Genomic DNA, 20,156 nt, shown 5'->3' with positions numbered 1-20,156 from the left:
ATACGTTTTTTCATTTAAAAAATGAAAATAAGCATTATCTGCAAGCAAAAAAAAAAATGATCTCCCAGCACTGTTGTAAGAATCAGTGAGATAATATAAATAAAAGACTTTGCAAACTTTAAAATCATATAAAAATGCTAGCCCTTATCATGACCAATGAATGTGCACAAAGAATGCCAAAACAAAGAAAACATGAAACCAGTAACCTTTATATAGTTATTATTGTATATGTTTAGATATAGATATATATGTACACTATTTATATATAGCACATGCAAAGTTTGTTGTAAGAATGAGTTCAATTTAGGATAAATACAGATTGGAACAGGGAGAGAGAAATTTGATAGGTATTAGGAGGAGAGGAAGTAATCATAAACAGCACAAATTCTAATCTTGGGGAGAAAGTTGTGAGAAGAAAATTAGAGGAGATGGGCAGAAAATGCATCAACTTCAAATAGAGAGGAAATAAGAAGTATAGAAAGAAGAAAAAAAGGAAAAAGAAATAATTAGCTATCATAACTGTAAGTGTGAATTGGATGAATTCTCTCAAAAAATCAGAGATTAGCACAGTGGATTAAAAAGCAAAATCCAATAAAATGTTATTTAAGTACTTGAAACATAATGAATCATATAGAATTAAAATAAAGGGTTAAAAAAGAACCTGTTATTTCTTAGCTGAATGTAAAAAAAAAATCAGGGATAGCCAGTTATAATTTCAGAAAATGCCACAGGAAACATGAACCCAATTACAAGAGATAAGGAAGGAAACTATATTTTACTGCATGGTAGCATAGATAATGAATTGGTACTAATATATATGTTCACCAAATGACATGGCATTTAAATACTTAAAGGAAAAACTAAATGAATTAGAGGAAGAAACAGTATAGCTATAATAGCAGAAGACCTAAATTTACTTCTATCAGCCCTCGGTAAAACTAACCAAAAATAAACAAGAAAAAAGTTAAGGATCTCATTGGAATTTTAGGGGGGGAAAAGTAGAATGTCATCTCTAAGGTGGCTATTGAATGGAAGTAAAAAAGAACTTTACAAAATTCTTACCTTTGAATGATATCTTGGGACATAAAAACCTCATAAGCAAATTCAGAAAAGAATAAATATCTTTTTACCCAATCAGAATTCAAAAATCGTATATTAAATAATGTTTTAAACAGAGAAACTGTTAACACTAAAGAATAAAAGTGTCAAAAATAGCCAGACTAAATCTTCCCCACTACATTGGCTAAAAAGGAAATCAATGGCAATACAAACTTAACTTTAAAGAATTGGTGAGTCAAAGAACAAATTATAGAAATGATTGATAATTTTATTAAAGATAATAAAAGCAATGAAAAAAACATACAGAAATTTTTAAAAAACAAAGCAGTCCTTAAAGTAAATATTATCTCTTTAGTTAGTTATTAGATGGATAATGTATGGGTCATGTCATTTTAATTTCAGACTTAAAATACCAGGGGATCAACCTTAATTAACCCTGCCCCATACCTCTTTGGTGCATATTGACCATATGACCAGTAAAGAAGCAATCAAGGGTATTATTATTCTGTACCTTTCTTTTCTCCCTTTCACAACCCCTGGTTTCCCAGAACTCATCCAAGAGATTGATAGGACTTTATAATCTTTGGACAAGATCAGACTCCAAATTCCTTCTAGTGAAATAAAGAACCAGAGGTCTTCTATCTGCCCCCCTGGTATACCCCTAAGATTTTTTCAGGCACTGCCATATCACCTATTAATGCAAACAAAAGACCTTCAGGTCTAGTTATATGTCCTATTAATGCATTTTTAGTTAGAACTCTGGGCTTTTCCATTCATCCTACAGCAGAGATGAACTGAGTCTCTGATACTGAATTTGAACTTCTTTAAAGCAGGGACTTTTCCCCCCTTCTATTTGTATCCCTGACACCTAACCACAGTGTTTTTCCCTTTTCTACTCTCTTTCCTTGCTTCCTTCCTTCCTAAAATATGCTGAATTCTTTATATCCCCTCTCATAGAAGCATTTTATTTTCCCTGTTGAACATCTTACAAATTTCATTGGTATTTTATAAGCTTCTCTCTGCTGCAGTCATGAGGAACTCACCTTTTGAGGGCCATCTGATGCATTCTTAACTCTAATCTACCACAGTTAAGAGACTAGACAATCTTTCCTTGAGAATACAATAACAACACTTTTAGATCATAGCTGAGGCACTGATCCACTGCACATCACTAAATTGGCCAACATACCCAGCCAGCGCATCACCAGGTTATTATCAACTCTATTTTTTTGCTTATATCTGAAGCTGATATGCAAAGTGTGATCCCAGATAGATTAATCAATTTATGGCTACACTTCTTTTAAACACACACACACACACACACACACACACACACACACATATATATATATATATATATATATCTAAAGAGTTCCTGAGACCCCAAGATACATTTCAAATATGGAAGAAAATGAGCAGAATTAGGAGAAAAATTCATATATTAAATATAATAATATAATTTCAGGTCATGTGAACAATAAGATGGCGTTAAAAAAACATTTTCTCCATTTTTTTAACTCCATCTTATTGGTCACATGACCTGAAATTAAATTATTTCTCCAGGCCTCAGTATAATATTTAAAAATAGAGTTTGGCAATGACAGCTGTTTCCACAGGATAAAAAATCAAGAAGCCCAACAAGGTAACAGCCTTATAAATTAATAGTGGGTAATGCTAATCTTAAATTCTTTCACTCAGCATCCCTCCCCAACCAGCCTTCATATTCTAACACTGCATATAGGCTTGTGCTTTGGAAATTACTAAGGGATTTTCTTCCTGCTTCAATCTTTGTCAGCCCTTCTCACTCTTGACCTTATTCTAGCATCCTATTTCAATAAAGAATTGCCCTCAATTCTTTTCCTCTCCCTTCCCTCTTCTTTTCTCCCTCTTCCTCTCCCTTTCCTACTGTCTCCCTCTTTCTCTCCTCCTCTCCCTCTCTCTCTTTCCATCATTGAGATGAAACATAAAGCTTAAAGTGGGAAGCAGGAATATCCTCATCTGTAGGATTGAATCCTGTGTTTAAATTTTGTTTGCTGCTTTCCACATAAAATTTAATTATAAGATATTGAAATTTTAAGAAGAAAAAAACAACATATAAGGGAGGAAGATAAAAACTACATTATTCCCCTGTGCATTACCCTCTAGCAGATCCTTAGCAGTCTTGGAATCAAATACAAACTTGTTTAGTATTTAAAGCTTTTTATAATCTCCCTCCAATTTACCTTTCTAGCCTTATTATACATTATTTCCCTTCATACATTCTAAGGTCCTGAGAAATTGGGATTTTTTTTTCTATTTTTCACTTTCAACATTTTATTCTGTCTCCATGTTTTTATACAGGCATTTCCCAATGCTCGGAATGTACTCCCTTCTTCCCTTAACTTTTTTGAATCCTTAATGGAAGCAGCTAGGTATAGTGTCTAGCTTCTTAAAGACCATATGAGGTCTTATAATTGAATGCAGGGATCATTAAATTATGATTTATTATTAGTAAATGTTTGATTTGTGAACCTATTTTATACTCCTATATAACCAGGGTCATGTAAAATTTTTTCAGGAGAAAATGGGTTATTAGTGGAAAAAAATTAAGAAGTTCTAGTGTAGTGGATAGAGTGTTAAGTGTGGAGCCAGGAAGACCTGAGTTCAAATATGCCCTCAAACACTTACTAGCTATGTGATCCTACATGGGTCACTTAACATCTATTTGTTTTGGTTTCCTCATCTCTAGAATGGGGATATTAATAGTACCTACCTCACAAAATTTTTGTGAGAATCACATGAAATGATATTTGTAAAATGCTTACCACTGGCACATAGTTGCTCTATAAGTGCTTATTTCTTTCCTTCTCCCTTCTCTTAATTTGCTTCAAAATTCAGTTCAGATTACACATGCAACCTTATCTGATTGTTTTTGCTGCTCTGATCTACCCCCAACAAATTAATGCATATATATTTTGCATGTATTTGTATGTGTACATGATGTCTTCCCCTAAAGAATGTAAGATCCTTGAAACTAGTGACTGTTGTGCAGTTGTTTGCGTATTTCTGACCCTAGCATGATATCTAGCACAACATTCAATTGATAGGTTGATCAACGGATTCATCTAGTAAAGAAAGCAAGTCTGAGGGATATCCTTTTCAATTTAATAATTAAACTGGAAAGCATATTTATAAATTGCCTACTATGTACCAGGTATATTGTTAAGTGCTAGGACATATTTCTTGAACACATCCAATCTCTTAAACCTTTGCATCTCCATCTCTAGAATACATGAAGGAAAGCCTGCCAGAAAGGAAAGATGAGGCCAGATTTTGGAAGAAAATCATTTTGGATTTTATCCTGTAGTCCATAAAAAAAAACCCAAGAAGCTATTTATATTAGGGTGGGTCTTGATGGGTTCTTTCAATCAGTTTTCCTAGGGCACAAAAACAATCTCATTCGTCATGCTGGTTTTCCTCTCAGGATATTCTCTAGCTTTTAAATGCCTTTCCTAAATTGTGATGCTTAGAATTGTACATAATACTTCAGAATATGTGATCAAACCATGGCAGAGCATTGTAGACTATCATCTCTATTCCTAAAAACAATGTTTCTCTTAATTGACTTAGAATTGCATATAGTTAATAATGCAATCCTGATAGTCAAATCAAGAGCCCCTAAATCATCTAAAGATTGATACTCTTTCCCCTATTGTTTTAAAGTAATGGGCTAAAATCCCACTGGCCATTGAATTGTTGTGGGCCTCACTGAGCCTCTTCATTCTTATGAGAGTGCAAGCTGGGCCATGGATTCCGATTGCAATGGCACCTGTTTTCTGGTGTTCTATTCACATCTAATGAGGTGGTGGATTTCTTGAGTTCACCTTCAGGGTAGCTGTTTATTTTAAGCAAGCAGAGAGGGGAAATATAAACTATGATAAAGCCCCCAAAGTCTAGCAAGAGAACTTATGAATGCATTAAACATAGAATATGGCTGTAGTAAATAAAGGCAACAGTGTTTCTCTGTTTGCAGGTAATCACATAAACAGCCCCTTGACTGTGGATCTCCTTCAAAGCCTGGGGCCATTTGCAGCATCTCTGTGAATTAGGAAAACATTTCACCAGAAAATGTAAAGTCTTGATTTTTCATGACCGAGGATCCAAGAGTAGAGCTGGACTCTATTCTGGCTAAGAAGGAGTTCATGTGAAAAGACTAGGAGACATTAATAGACTCCAAACTCAATATGAGTCAATAATGTGAGATGGCAGCCAAAAAAAAAAAAAAGGCCACTTAACTTTAATCTGCCTTGGAAGAAATGTAGTATTCTGGGAAGTTATAGTTAATCGGTCCCTGCCCTGGTCAGATCCCATGTGGGAGGGTGAGTTTAGCCCTGGATGCTACATTGGATAAACTGGAGAAGATCCAGAAAAACAACAACCAGGATGGTGAAGGAATTAGAGATACTACAGGAAATACATTTACATTAAAAACAAAGCATATCAATAGACCTCTATTTAAAAATTAATCAGAAAGAGAAAAGGGAAGATGAGCTGAAGTGGTAGACTAAAGACCCAGCTTTGGGTCCTGGTTCAACCACTTACTCATTATGTGACTTTTAGTAAATCACTTCCATTTTCTGGGCCTCAATTTTCTCCTTTATAAATGAATTTTTTTCTAAATGATCTCCAAGGTCCCTTCCGACATTCTGCAAGCTTTGTGATTCCAGCTCAATATAAAGAAAACTCAATAATGATTAGAGCTTCCCAATGATTCACTTAACAAAGGGAGGAAACCAAGAATCAAAAAAAGTGATTTGTTCAGTATCATACTGTGGAGTAAAGACAGGGTTGGGACTAAAAATGGAATGTCTTCATTTCAAGGCCAGATCTATCCCACTATGCTCTAATGTATTCCCAGGTGGTTATCTCAAGTGATAAAATGGAAGGTGAAGCACTGTGAAAAAATAAAGGTATTCTAGGAACAAGAGAGACTATTATTCTAAGAACATGTGTTACTAAAGGTTAACACCAGTAACCAGGGAGCTTCTATTGGTGAACAGATAAATCAGGATCAGGTTTGAAGTCTTCCTGTGACCTGTGGTCATTTATTGGCTTAAATCAAGACTGCTAAAGATCTGTGGTGTTTTAATTATGTAGATGGAGGGCAGATACTCTTAAGAATCATCAAATTTGGCAATTGTTGGAGCTTACTGCATCCATCAATAAGTCAACAAATATTTATTAAGTATATATTATGTGCAAGCTCCTGGAGATAGAAAACCAAAATGGAAACAATTCCCAGCCTCAAGAAGCTTACATCCAGGGGTCCTCAAACTTTTTAAATAGGGAGCCAGTTCACTGCTCCTCAGACTTTGTTTTATGAGCCTTTAAATAAAGAAACTTCATAGCCCTGGGTGGGGGGATAACTGTCCTCAGCTGCTGCATCTGCCCCGGACCATAGTTTGAGGACCCCTGGCAGTAAGCTAATAAAATACACACACACACACACACACACACACACACACACATATACACACACCTCTGTGTGTATAAATTCTAGATAGAGATAAATTCATTAAGTTTGTTTAAAGTTTCATCAGTATAAGGAACTCCAGCTGAGAAAACACCCTCTTCTAATTCAATTCAGCATCTGTTTTATTGCCTATGGTTACATTGCTAGTAATTATCAGATCAAAATTTGAACCCAGATCTTACTATCATAGAGACTGACTGCTTATTCACTGCGCCTGCTGTCTTTCTATACAAATAACATAAAATAAACATCAGATAATTATATTGGGAAGTGGGGCAAAAACATCATGTGAGAAGTAGCACTAATAGTCTAATATTGCACCCCCCAACCAGGATTTTTTTTTTGCTAAGGCAATTGGGATTAAGTGACTTGCTCATGATTACACAGCTAGAAAGTGTTAAGTCTCTGAGGTCAGATTTGAACTCAGGTCCTCCTGACTTCAGGACTGGTGGTCTATCCACTGCACCACCACCTAGCTGTCCCTATAGTCTAACTTATAAGGAAACTGGGGATTCTAAGAGTCAGAGGGAAAAAGAAAGGGTACTACAGAAAGAAGAAGCAATTATCACCCTGCAGGTCTAAATATCAGACATTTCAGAGATGTAATATGATTTTCTACTAGGGAGCAAGGAAAGGTGATGGTCTCAGAGGGGATATCCAGGGAGTTAGGAGTTTGTTGCAATATCACAGAGAGAGTTAATAATGGTCTGGATCATGGAATCCTATAGTGAATACAAGGAATTGTAATAAAAGACATCTGAGGCAATAAATCAAGACATTTGTATTTGATTCCTGACTTTACTATGAATTCATTGTTTTATCTGAAGTAAGTCTCCTCATTTCTTTGGGCATTAGTTTTACTACCACATCTGTAAAATATGGATAATATAACCTAAGAGCTTTATATATTTACTAATTACTTTTTATGCTTTATCTCATTCTATAATCATAACATTGATCTTTAGAGTGCATGGTAGGTCATATGGTAATTTATAGCACTGTGGACTATATAGTGGCAGGGTCAATGATAAGGCGTGTTCCTCATTGATGTTCTCCATCAGCTTTCCTCAGTACTTGGCTACCTCTTAACAATCCAGGGACTTTGAGCAGTCATGTCCACCCATGAAGACAAAGTAGTGGGGGAATTGGAGTGGTCAGACCCAAGACACTGGGGAGAAAAAAATGTATCTGAGAATCAAGAGTTAGGAATATGACTTTCCTTATAAGAAAGAAGGCTTAGTGGTGATGGGAAGGGAGGTCAACACTAACCTCTGGTCAAAATAGGGAAGGGAATATTGACAAGATGGTGAAGAAAAGGGATTTCATTGGTATTTGTCCTGTAATACCCCCTCTTGCCCAGTAGGGTCTAGGGAGGGATCAGCCAGGCAGAATATTATGAAAGGAGTACCTATGATGTCTACTCTTGCTGCTTTGTCTAGTTTCCAGTGCTGTTTGAGAAATGTTTGATGATTTTAGTGTTCAGAAATCTACAAGTGATTCAACATGAGCATCCTTTGAGAGTTTGGCAATGTGGAGTATGGAGGAGTATAGATGATCCTGAATGGAGGATAATTGGTTCTTGATAAATGGTCAAAGGATATGAAGAGACAATTCTAAGACGAAGAAATTGAAACTATTTCTAGCCATATGAAAAGATGCTCCAAGTCATTATTTTTTTTCATTTTATTTTTTTAATAGTCTTTTATTTATAGGATATATGCATGGGTAACTTTCCAGCATTAACAATTGCCAAACCTCTTGTTCCAATTTTTTACCTCTTACCCCCCCACCCCCTCCACTAGATGGCAGGATGACCAGTAGATGTTAAATATATTAAAATATAAATTAGATACATAATAAGTATACATGACCAAAACGTTATTTTGCTGTACAAAAAGAATCAGACTCTGAAATATTGTACAATTAGCTTGTGAAGGAAATCAAAAATGCAGGTGTGCATAAATATAGGGATTGGGAATTCAATGTAATGGTTTTTAGTCATCTCCCAGAGTTCTTTTTCTGGGCATAGCTGGTTCAGTTCATTACTGCTCGATTGAAAATGATTTGGTTGATCTCGTTGCTGAGGATGGCCAGGTCCATCAGAACTGGTCATCATAATATTGTTGTTGAAGTATATAATGATCTCCTGGTCCTGCTCATTTCACTCAGCATCAGTTCGTGTAAGTCTCTCCAGGCCTTTCTGAAATCATCCTGTTGGTCATTTCTTACAGAACATTAATATTCCATAATATTCATATACCACAATTTATTCAGCCATTCTCCAACTGATGGACATCCATTCAGTTTCCAATTTTTAGCCACTACAAAAAGGGCTGCCACAAACATTCGTGCACATACAGGTCCCTTTCCCTTCTTTATAATCTCTTTGGGATATAATCCCAGTAGTAACACTGCTGGATCAAAGGGTATGCACAGTTTGATAACTTTTTGAGCATAGTTCCAAACTACTCTCCAAAATGGTTGGATTCGTTCACAACTCCACCAACAATGCATCAATGTCCCAGTTTTCCCGCATCCCCTCCAACAATCATCATTATTTTTTCCTGTCATCTTAGCCAATCTGACAGGTGTGTAGTGGTATCTTAGAGTTGTCTTAATTTGCATTTCTCTGATTAATAATGACTTGGAGCATCTTTTCATATGACTAGAAATAGTTTCAATTTCTTCATCTGAGAATTGTCTGTTCATATCCTTTGACCATTTTTCAATTGGAGAATGGCTTGATTTTTTATAAATTAGAGTTAATTCTCTATATATTTTGGAAATGAGGCCTTTATCAGAACCTTTGACTGTAAAAATATTTTCCCAGTTTATTGCTTCCCTTCTAATCTTGTCTGCATTAGTTTTGTTTGTACAAAAACTTTTCAGTTTGGTATAATCGAAATTTTCTATTTTGTGATCAGTAATGATCTCTAGTTCTGCTTTGGTCATAAAGACCTTCCCCTTCCACAGGTCTGAGAGGTAAACTATCCTATGTTCCTCTAATTTATTAATAATTTCATTCTTTATGCCTAGGTCATGAACCCATTTTGACCTTATCTTGGTGTACGGCGTTAAGTATGGATCAATGCCTAGTTTCTGCCATATTAGTTTCCAATTTTCCCAGCAATTTTTATCAAACAGTAAGTTCTTATCCCAAAAGCTGGGATCTTTGGGTTTGTCAAAGACTAGGTTGCTATATTTGTTGACTGTTTTATCCCTTGAACCTAATCTATTCCACTGATCAACTAATCTATTCCTTAGCCAATACCAAATAGTTTTGGTAACTGCTGCTCTATAATATAATTTTAGATCTGGTACAGCTAAGCCACCTTCATTTGATTTTTTTTTCATTAATTCCCTTGAAATTCTTGACCTTTTGTTTTTCCATATGAACTTTGTTGTTATTTTTTCTAGGTCATTAAAATAGTTTTTTGGGAGTCTGATTGGTATAGCGCTAAATAAATAGATTAGTTTAGGTAATATTGTCATCTTTATTATATTTGCTCGCCCTATCCAAGAGCATTTAATATTTTTCCAATTGGTTAGATCAGACTTAATTTGTGTGAAAAGTGGTCTGTAATTTTGCTCATAAAGTTTCTGATTTTCCCTTGGCAGATAGATTCCTAAATATTTTATATTATCAGTAGTTACTTTAAATGGAATTTCTCTTTGTAACTCTGACTGTTGGATTTTGTTAGTGATATATAAGAATGCTGATGACTTATGTGGGTTTATTTTATAACCAGCAACTTTGCTAAAGTTGTGGATTATTTCTAATAACTTTTTAGCAGAATCTCTGGGGTTCTCTAAGTATACCATCATGTCATCGGCAAAGAGTGATAATTTGGCTTCCTCATTGCCTATTCTTATTCCTTTAATCTCTTTCTCAGCTCTTATTGCTATAGCTAGCGTTTCTAATACAATATTAAATAGTAACGGTGATAGTGGGCAACCTTGTTTCACTCCAGATCTTATTGGGAATGGTTGCAGTTTGTCTCCATTACATATGATGCTTACTGATGGTTTTAAATAGATGCTGCTGATTATTTTAAGGAAAAGTCCATTTATTCCTATACTCTCAAGTGTTTTTAATAGGAATGGATGTTGGATTTTATCAAATGCTTTTTCTGCATCTATTGAGATGATCATATGGTTTTTGTTAATTTGGTTATTAACATGGCCAATTATATTGATAGTTTTCCTAATATTGAACCAGCCCTGCATTCCTGGTATAAATCCTACTTGATCATAGTGTATTATCTTGGAGATGATTTTCTGTAGTCTTTTTGCTAATATCTTATTTAAGATTTTAGCATCAATATTCATTAGGGAGATTGGTCTATAATTTTCTTTCTCTGTTTTCAGCCTACCTGGTTTAGGTATCAGTACCATGTCTGTGTCATAGAAGGAATTTGGTAGGACTCCTTCATTCCCTATTTTATCAAATAATTTATATAGCATTGGGGCCAATTGTTCTTTAAATGTTTGGTAAAATTCACATGTAAATCCATCTGGTCCTGGGGATTTTTTCTTAGGGAGTTGTTTAATTGCCTGTTCTATTTCTTTTTCTGAAATGGGACTATTCAAGCAATTTACTTCCTCCTCTGTTAGTCTGGGAAGTCTATATTTTTGGAGGTAGTCATCCATTTCACTTAGGTTATCAAATTTATTGGCATAAAGTTGAGCAAAATAACTCCTTATTATTTCTCTAATTTCCTCTTCATTGGTGGAAAGTTCTCCCTTTTCATTTTTAAGACTACTAATTTCATTTTCCTCCCTCCTTTTTCTAATCAGATTTACCAAAGGCTTATCTATTTTATTGGCTTTTTCATAGAACCAACTCTTAGTTTTATTAATTAGTTCAATAGTTTTTTTACTTTCAATATTTTTAATTTCTCCTTTTAATTTTAGAATTTCCAATTTAGTATTTGATTGGGGGTTTTTAATTTGGTCTTTTTTTAGTTTTTTTAGTTGCAAGCCCAATTCATTAATCTTTTCTTTCTCTGTTTTATTCAAGTAAGCCTCTAAGGATATAAAATTCCCTCTTATTACCGCTTTGGCTGCATCCCACAAATTTTGGTATGATGTCTCATCATTGTCATTATCTTGAGTGAAATTATTAATTGTATCTATAATTTGCTGCTTCACCCAATCATTCTTTAAGATGAGATTGTTTAGTTTCCAATTACTTTTTGGTCTATTTCCCCCTAACTTTTTGTTGAATGTAGTTTTTATTGCATCATGATCTGAAAAGAAAGCATTTACTATTTCTGCTTTCTTGCATTTAATTTTGAGGTCTTTATGTCCTAATATATGGTCAATTTTTGAATAGGTTCCATGAACTGCTGAGAAGAAAGTATATTCCCTTCTATCTCCATTCAATTTTCTCCAAAGATCCAACATACCTAATTTTTCTAATATTCTATTTACTTCTTTAATTTCTTTCTTATTTGTTTTGTGGTTTGATTTGTCTAATTCTGAGAGTGCAAGGTTGAGATCTCCTACTATTACAGTTTTGTTGTCTATTTCTTCTTGCAACTCTCTTAACTTCTCCTTTAGGAAGTTGAGTGCCATACCACTTGGTGCATATATGTTTAATATTGATATTGCTTCGTTGTTTATGCTACCCTTTAGCAGGATGTAGTTTCCTTCCTTATCTCTTTTAATTAGATCAATTTTTACTTTTGCTTGATCTGAGATAAGGATGGCTACCCCTGCTTTTTTGACTTCACCTGAAGCATAATAGATTTTGCTCCAGCCTTTTACCTTTACTCTATATGTATCCCCCTGCTTTAAATGTGTTTCTTGTAAACAACATATTGTAGGGTTCTGACTTTTGATCCAGTCTGCTATCTGCCTCCTCTTTATGGGGGAGTTCATCCCATTCACATTTACGGTTAGAATTACTAAATCTGTATTTCCTGCCATCCTAATAACCCCAGATTGTGCTTTACTTATTCTTGCCTCCCCCAACCCTCTTTCCCCCTTTTAAACTTATGTACCCCTCTTGTATCACGATACTTATCCTCTTTATAATCCCTCCCTCCCCCCCTTTGAGTCTTTCCCCCTTCCTTCCCTTATTACTCTTTTTCTTTTCCCTTTTCCTCTCCCCCGTTTTTAATGAGGCGAGAGAGAATTTTCTCTAAAACAAATGTCAATTATTTTTTCTTTGAGCCAACTCTGATGAGAGTATGATTCACACAATGTTCCTCCCCCTCTCTAAATTCCCTCAGATATGATAAGTTTCCTTTGCTTCTTTGTGGGATGTGGTTTCCCTCTAGCCATATGAAAAGATGCTCCAAGTCATTATTAATCAGAGAAATGCAAATTAAGACAACTCTGAGATACCACTACACACCTGTCCGACTGGCTAGAATGACAGGGAAAGATGATGCAGAATGTTGGAGGGGATGTGGGAAAACAGGGACATTAGTACATTGTTGGTGGAATTGTGAATACATCCAGCCATTCTGGAGCGTGATTTGGAACTATGCTCAAAAAGTCATCAAACTACATACCCTTTGATCCAGCAGTGTTACTATTGGGCTTATACCCCAAAGAGATACTAAAGAAGGGAAAGGGACCTGTATATGCCAAAATGTTTGTGGCAACCCTGTTTGTAGTGGCCAGAAACTGGAAAATGAATGGATGCCCATCAATTGGAGAATGGTTGAGTAAATTGTGGTATATGAATATTATGGAATATTATTGTTTGGTAAGAAATGACCAACAGGTTGATTTCAGGAAGGCCTGGAGAGACTTACATGAATTGATGCTGAGTGAAATGAGCAGAACCAGGAGATCATTATATACTTCAACAACAATATTATATGATGATCAATTCTTATGGACCTGGCCATCTTCAGCAATGAGATGAACCAATCAGTTCCAATGGAGCAATAATGAACTGAACCAGCTATACCCAGCAAAAGAACTCTGGGAGATGACTAAGAACCATTATATTGAATTCCCAATCCCTATAATTTTGCCTGTCTGCATTTTTGATTTCCTTCACAGGCTAATTGTACAATATTTCAAAGTCTGATTCTTTTTGTACAGCAAAATAATGGTTTGGACATGTATACTTATTTGTATTTAATTTGTACTTTAATATATTTAACATGTATTGGTCATCTGCCAACTGGGGGAGGGGGTGGAGGGGAAAGAGGGGAAAAATTGGAACAAAATGTTTGGTAATTGTCAATGCTGTAAAATTGCCCATGCATATAGCTTGTAAATAAAAAGCTATTAAAATTTTTAAAAAGATAATTGGTTCATATTCCACATCAAATATTTATTAGCTTTGTGACCTTGAGCAAGACATTCAATTTCTATAGGCCTCAGTTTTCTTATCTGAAATATGAAGTTGGGTTCAATGGCCTCTAATTTTTCTTCCATCTCTAAATCTAATACTAGTCATTGGAGTAGGTTCTATTCCTGGTTAGAGACCAGTGTTCTCTATCAGTTCAGAGAACTCAGAAATGGAATCTCTATATTTTTTCTCACCCCCCCACTTCCTTTTACCTTAGGATCTACTTTAGGAATCATGATTCCTATCTATTCTTATCCATATCCATAAGGATATGATTACATAATTTGGGTAGTGATGTTGAGTCCCTGAAAATGTGAGATCTCTGACTTACTTAGTTTGAACCTCTATCAATCTTTATAGAGCAAATTAAAGTTCCCTGATTGGCATTTTTTTGGAATCAGAAATGCTAAATAAATGAGTGATAAAATAAATGAATTAGTCAGGTAATGAACAAATTAATGAATGAGTTAATGTGTGTGTGAATTCATTTATTCCTTCATTTCTTCCTCATTTATTCATCCATTCATTCATTTATCCTCTATTCATTCACTCACATTTTATTCATGAAAACAAGGTGATGAATAAAGGAATTAGGAATGGGTGACTAAATAAGGACATCATGTATACATTCAGCATTTAGCAATGAAGGGATGAATAGATTTCACTACTTATACCTTTATTAGTAAATCTGTTTAAGCTGCTATGAACTTTAAGTCCAAACTATCCCAGGATCTTCCCTACTAGAGATTTTCAATTTCATTACAGTGGTGATACCAAGAAGTTTCAAACATGGAAAACAGAATAAAGGTGAATAAGAACATGTCATAACTCCAAGCACTCCATGTCTTCAACATTGATGGGGTGGTTTGTACTCTCATTATGGCTTTATGATACTCAGTTCATTTTGAGGACTAGGAAACTACACCCTTTCCCCTCCTTTGCAAACTTCCTGAGATACTGCTTGTTAGCCCTCAGCAGCACCATGTCCTACCCTCTCCCAGTACAGAATCCTTTTTTACCCTATCTGGGGAATGGATGGCTTGGGTAATTCTTTAACCTTTCTTTCAAGGGCTTCATTTTCTGTAGAGAGAACTGAAGGCACAGAAAGGGAGATTCATTGGCCTGATAACTTCCTTACCTAAAAGACCAGTGATTGATATACAAAGCCTTTTTCTTCTAATACTATACTTGCTTTTACAAGGTTCAAACTCTGATACTGTCTTACAGACACATCTGTTTCCTGGGAAGAGGCCATTACTGCAACAGCATATAACTCTATGTCTAGGTTCTCCCAAAGCTGCCTGCTCCAACGTCTTGAAGGAAAGTCCTTCTCCTTTCTGATGACAGCCTAATTACAGGTTCTAGTGGGAATTAGAAGGGACTGATGTTTTGGGGGAGAGAAAGGGAGATAGAAGATTTATTTTGGAGCTCCAGTTGAACCCAGATCAGCTAGGTGACTAGCTAGCTGCACATCATCTTTTTCTTGGCCTTAGTTTATTTCTTTATAAAATGGGGGAAATAATATTTGATACTCCCTATCTCACAAACACATTGCAAAGAATGCATTATCTGCAAATTTAAAAAACTCTAGAAATGAAATCATTCTTACGAGATAAACCACAGAGGCAAATGTTTTATAAATCATAAAGAGCAATGAAAAAAATGAATGACTATTATTCTAATTACTACTGCTACTCTGATTCACAGATGTATTTGTTATTTCAATTATGTGTGTCCCTCCTCTATTGATATAAAGTACAGTCCCAACAAGCCTTTCTCATCCTTCATGATTCTTACTTATATCATTATAACCACTCTTATTATCACTGAAGAGATATCATACTGGTTAATTAGGTCTCTACTTAAAGGGAAAAGAAGGTCCTTAGATCAACTGATTTTTGTGAGACCCTGCGAAGGTATCCCCAAGTAAAATTCTGAATGTACTCAAAATTTGGTTTAAGGAATTTACAATTGCCTTTTGGTACATCTCACCCAAACTCATGATTTATGGAACAATGGTTGTTTCAGTCAGAAAACATTTATTAAACAATTACAATGTACCAAGTGTTGTATAAATAATGAGGATAAATAGAGGAATAGAAAAGAAATAGTACCTGTTGTCAAGGAGCTCATGTTTTAATGAAGGAAACAATACATAAATATTTATATACAAGATATACAGAGAATAGATGTAAAATAATCTGAAAAGAAAAGTCACTAGTGAATGAGAGGTCTGCATATGATCTCCTATAAAGATGGGATTTGAGCTTTGTCTTAGAGGAAGCCAGAAAAGCAGAAAGTAGCATTCAACTTGGAGGCAGAAAATCTGATTTTAATCCTAAATCTACCACTTACTACTTGTTATACTTTAGGATAGTCATGTTGCCTTTTGTAAATTTGGAAAGGGCCAATTAGGTGGTACAATAGATAGGGAGCTTATTTTAGAATTAGTAATTCCTACCTTCTTGATTTCAAACCTGGTCTCAGACATTTATTAGTGTGTGACCTCTATTTGCCCGAGTTCTTCATATATAAAATGATCAGGAGAAGGAAAGGGCAAATGACTCCAGTATCTTTGCCAAGAAAACTTCAAAATGGGAGTCATAAAGAGTTGAATACATCTGAACAATAATTTATTTTCTGTCAAATGAATATAACAATTGCACTGGATATGTCACAGAAATCACTTTATAACTCTCAAAGTGTTTTAGAAATATAGGTTATTATTTTATTTATTTTTAATTATGAAATCCTACTTTTGTGAAATGACATTATAAATATTACCTCACGGTATCAATATATTAACATATCCCTAAAATATGTCTCATTAGAAGGAACATGAAGCATATTTTAATGCCTCTTTGCCAGTGCCTAAAGGCCAAATATGTTTACTCCATTACTCTTAAAGAGATTTGGGTTGTCTAAGATCTACCAAAATTCAGCAGGCTCCTCTGTACCCCAGTTTCATTTAGTCACTTAACAATCAAATTAGTTTTTGCAAAGAATCATTTACTCTAAACATATAGTAACAAATACAAAAAAAATAGATTATCTCAGTTCCCACATAATATGGAATCAAGTTCCAAGTAAGAAGCCACAATTAGCTCAAGTCCAAGGTACAATGGCTTATCGGGAATTCTCCAACAGGCTGACTGCAACATCCCACCTGGAATCCTGGATCCATGATAGCCAAGGCTCAAATTCTTGATCCAATGGGGATTAAAATTTGTATTTGAAAATGAGGACAAATGAAACAACAACAAAAAAAAAAAGAAAAAAAAAAAAAAGAAACAAAAAAAATCATACCAGGCTCATTTCTTGGAGTCATGAGGTAAGAAGAGAGATTGAGGGGAAGGTATTCCTCCTTTCTAGTTCAGTTCAGAGCACCTGCACTGTGGATAAAGTGTGCATTATCTTCACTCTCAAGAAGCATCAGGAAAGAGAATAAGACCATCCCAGTCTGACAGTATTAAAAAATGTAGCCTCTTCCAGCTATGTAGCCAATTAAAGGAGATTATTTCTAACCACATGGTAAGGGAAGTTAGAAAAGCTGAAGGGTCTTCATGTTGAATGATCTGGACATGCTCCAAGATCCCTTTAATTAGTATTCATTTTGGAAATTCTAAAAAGGCAATTTAATGCCTTGTCGTTGATTGAGTTAGAAGTATTTAAATATTACTGGAGAGATTCAAGGTTGGACAGAGGCTGCCTATCTAGGGATTCCAGATTCTCTGACAAGCCCCAGACACAAAGAAAGGTTTAGGATGAGTTAGAAAGATATGTCCTATTTAAGCCTGGAAGAGAGCCATTGTTAAACTAAATATTCAGCATCAGTGAGATAGAAAGAATAGAGGAAGGCTAGGAGGAATAAGAGAGGAGAGACATGGAATTTGGGTCCTGTCTCTGACTCTGCTACTTGGTGTGAACTTGGGCAGATTTCCTCCTTAATATAGCATTCTGTAATTCTCTCAAATGGAAAATATGGTGATGTGAAAAAGAATAGGGAAGACACAAAATGGTGACACAAGCCTAACTAAGATGGGAGAATGTTAGAAAGAAACAAGATTGTTAATCAGTCATGTCTGACTTTTGTGTCCCCATTTAGGGTTTTATTTGAAAAAAAAAGCTTAAGTAGTTTGTCATTTCCTTTTCAAGGTCACTTTACAGATGAGGAAACTGAGTCAAAGAAAGTTAAATGACTTGTCCTGGTTCACACAATTAGTAAGTGTCTCAGGCTGGATTTGCATTCAGATCTTCTAGAGTCTAGGTTCAATGCTTTATACTCTAGTTGTCTAGTTGTCATGAAAACATGAGTAGAAACCAAAAAAGATTTTCTAGAACCTTCCAAATGAAAGAAACGGGGTTACTAGGGCTTAGAGCTTAGGGATTTAAGGAAATAATCTGTGGGAAATCTACCAAAAATGATTGAGTCATTTTGTACCCTGGAAAGTGAAAAGATCTGAAATGATCTAGAGGATGGCACAAGGAAAGAAAAGAGATGAATACTCGCATTTTATCGTGCTTTAATATCTATAAAACATTTTCTCAAAAACTTATGTGAGATAAGTAGTAGAGACATCATTATTCTCATTATATATAGAGAAAACTAAGGGACAGGGAGGGGAAGTTTCTTGCCCAGAGTTGCACAGCTGATACATATCAGAACAGAGATATTAATTTGGGTCTTTGGTCTTCCAATGCTTTCTACTTATCATGATGCCTCTTACAGATTATCTCTTAAATCAAAATAAAGCAGACTCTAAAAGTATACCAAGTTCCGACAACCTACACAACTTGTGTCCTAAGATTTGAGACATTGGAATAAAGTTTTGCTTTACTCAAAATCCTTCAAGTCTGTGATTTTTCTGACACATCAAAACAGAGAAAGACCTGCAAATAATTGCATTTATGAGTCATAATCAAAATGGGAATGCAGTCCTATAGACCCTTGATTGGGAGAAGGGAGGTGACTCAGTTGAACTTGTGGTTTATGAATATTATATGGTAGCTGAATGGAGGATGATTTGCAGTGGAGAAACCTGAAACAGGCAGATCCCTCAGTGGGCTATTCAATGGTTCAGATTTAAGAGAACAAGGGCCTGCACCAGAGTGAAGAAAGTGTCTGAGGAAAGAAGACATATTTGACTTGAAAGGTCTCTTCAAATAATTTAAATAACCTCCTATTAGGGTTCAGGAGTTCACAGAGATCTTTGTGGTTAGAGGGGCTTAACAACTTGGATTAGTTGGTATGGACAAAAATTAAGAGTGAGATGGGCACAGGACAAAAGCTAGCAGACTAGCTATGAGACCTCCAGCACAACTACAGAAGGCAAATAGCGAATCCCTGAATCCTAGCATACCAAGTGGGACTTGGCCATGCCCACCCAGCAAGGATGGAAGCCAGCAGCACTGATCCCAGTGCAGTGTGAAGCCACAGTTACCTGTATAGGAAGCTTGAGACAAACCTCCTTTGCCCTAAGAAGAGAACTCAATGCTTAAAAATGAGCAAAAAAGCAAAAAGAGCTCTGACCATAAAAAATTATTATGGAGACAGGGAAGAACAGACCTCAAACCTGAGACACTAAAGGCAAAACATCTCCAGATGAAGCATCAAAGTATGATTCTCTGGAAAGAATTCAAAAAAGATCTTAAGAGAGAACTAGAAGAAAAATGGGGAAAGGGAATGAGAGCTTTCGAAAAGGAAACACAGTAATTGTCTAAAGAAAACCACTCTTAAAAATTAGTTTTGCCAAGATAGAAAAAGAAAACAACTCCTTGAAAATAGAATTTGCAAAATGGAAAAAAAATAATCTAATGAATAAAACAACACATTTAAAAGTTCAATTGGACAAATGCTGAAGGAGAAAAAAAACTAATTGGATAAAATAATTCATAAACAATTAGAACTGAACAAACAGAAGTGAATGACTCAATGAGACATCAAGAATCAGTCAAACAAAACAAACAACCAAAAAATAGAAAAAAAAATGTAAAATACCTCACTGGTATTTTTACAGCTAACCTAGAAAATAGATCCATGAGAGACAATCTGAGAATTATTGGATTCATGAAAACCCCAATGGAAAAAAGAGCCAAGGCAATGCCTTTCAAAAAATAATCAAGGAAAACTGTCCTGATGTCCTAGAACTAGAGGATGAAATAGCCATTGAAAGAATTCACTGATTACCTCCAAAAGAGAACCCAAAATGAAAATCCAAGGAATATTGTAGCTAAATGTCAGAATTATCAGATCAAGGAGAAAATACTACA

This window comes from Sarcophilus harrisii, chromosome 1, assembly GCF_902635505.1.
Source record: "Sarcophilus harrisii chromosome 1, mSarHar1.11, whole genome shotgun sequence".
In the NCBI taxonomy this organism is placed as follows: Eukaryota; Metazoa; Chordata; class Mammalia; order Dasyuromorphia; family Dasyuridae; genus Sarcophilus; species Sarcophilus harrisii.
This window is presented reverse-complemented; position numbering follows the sequence as displayed.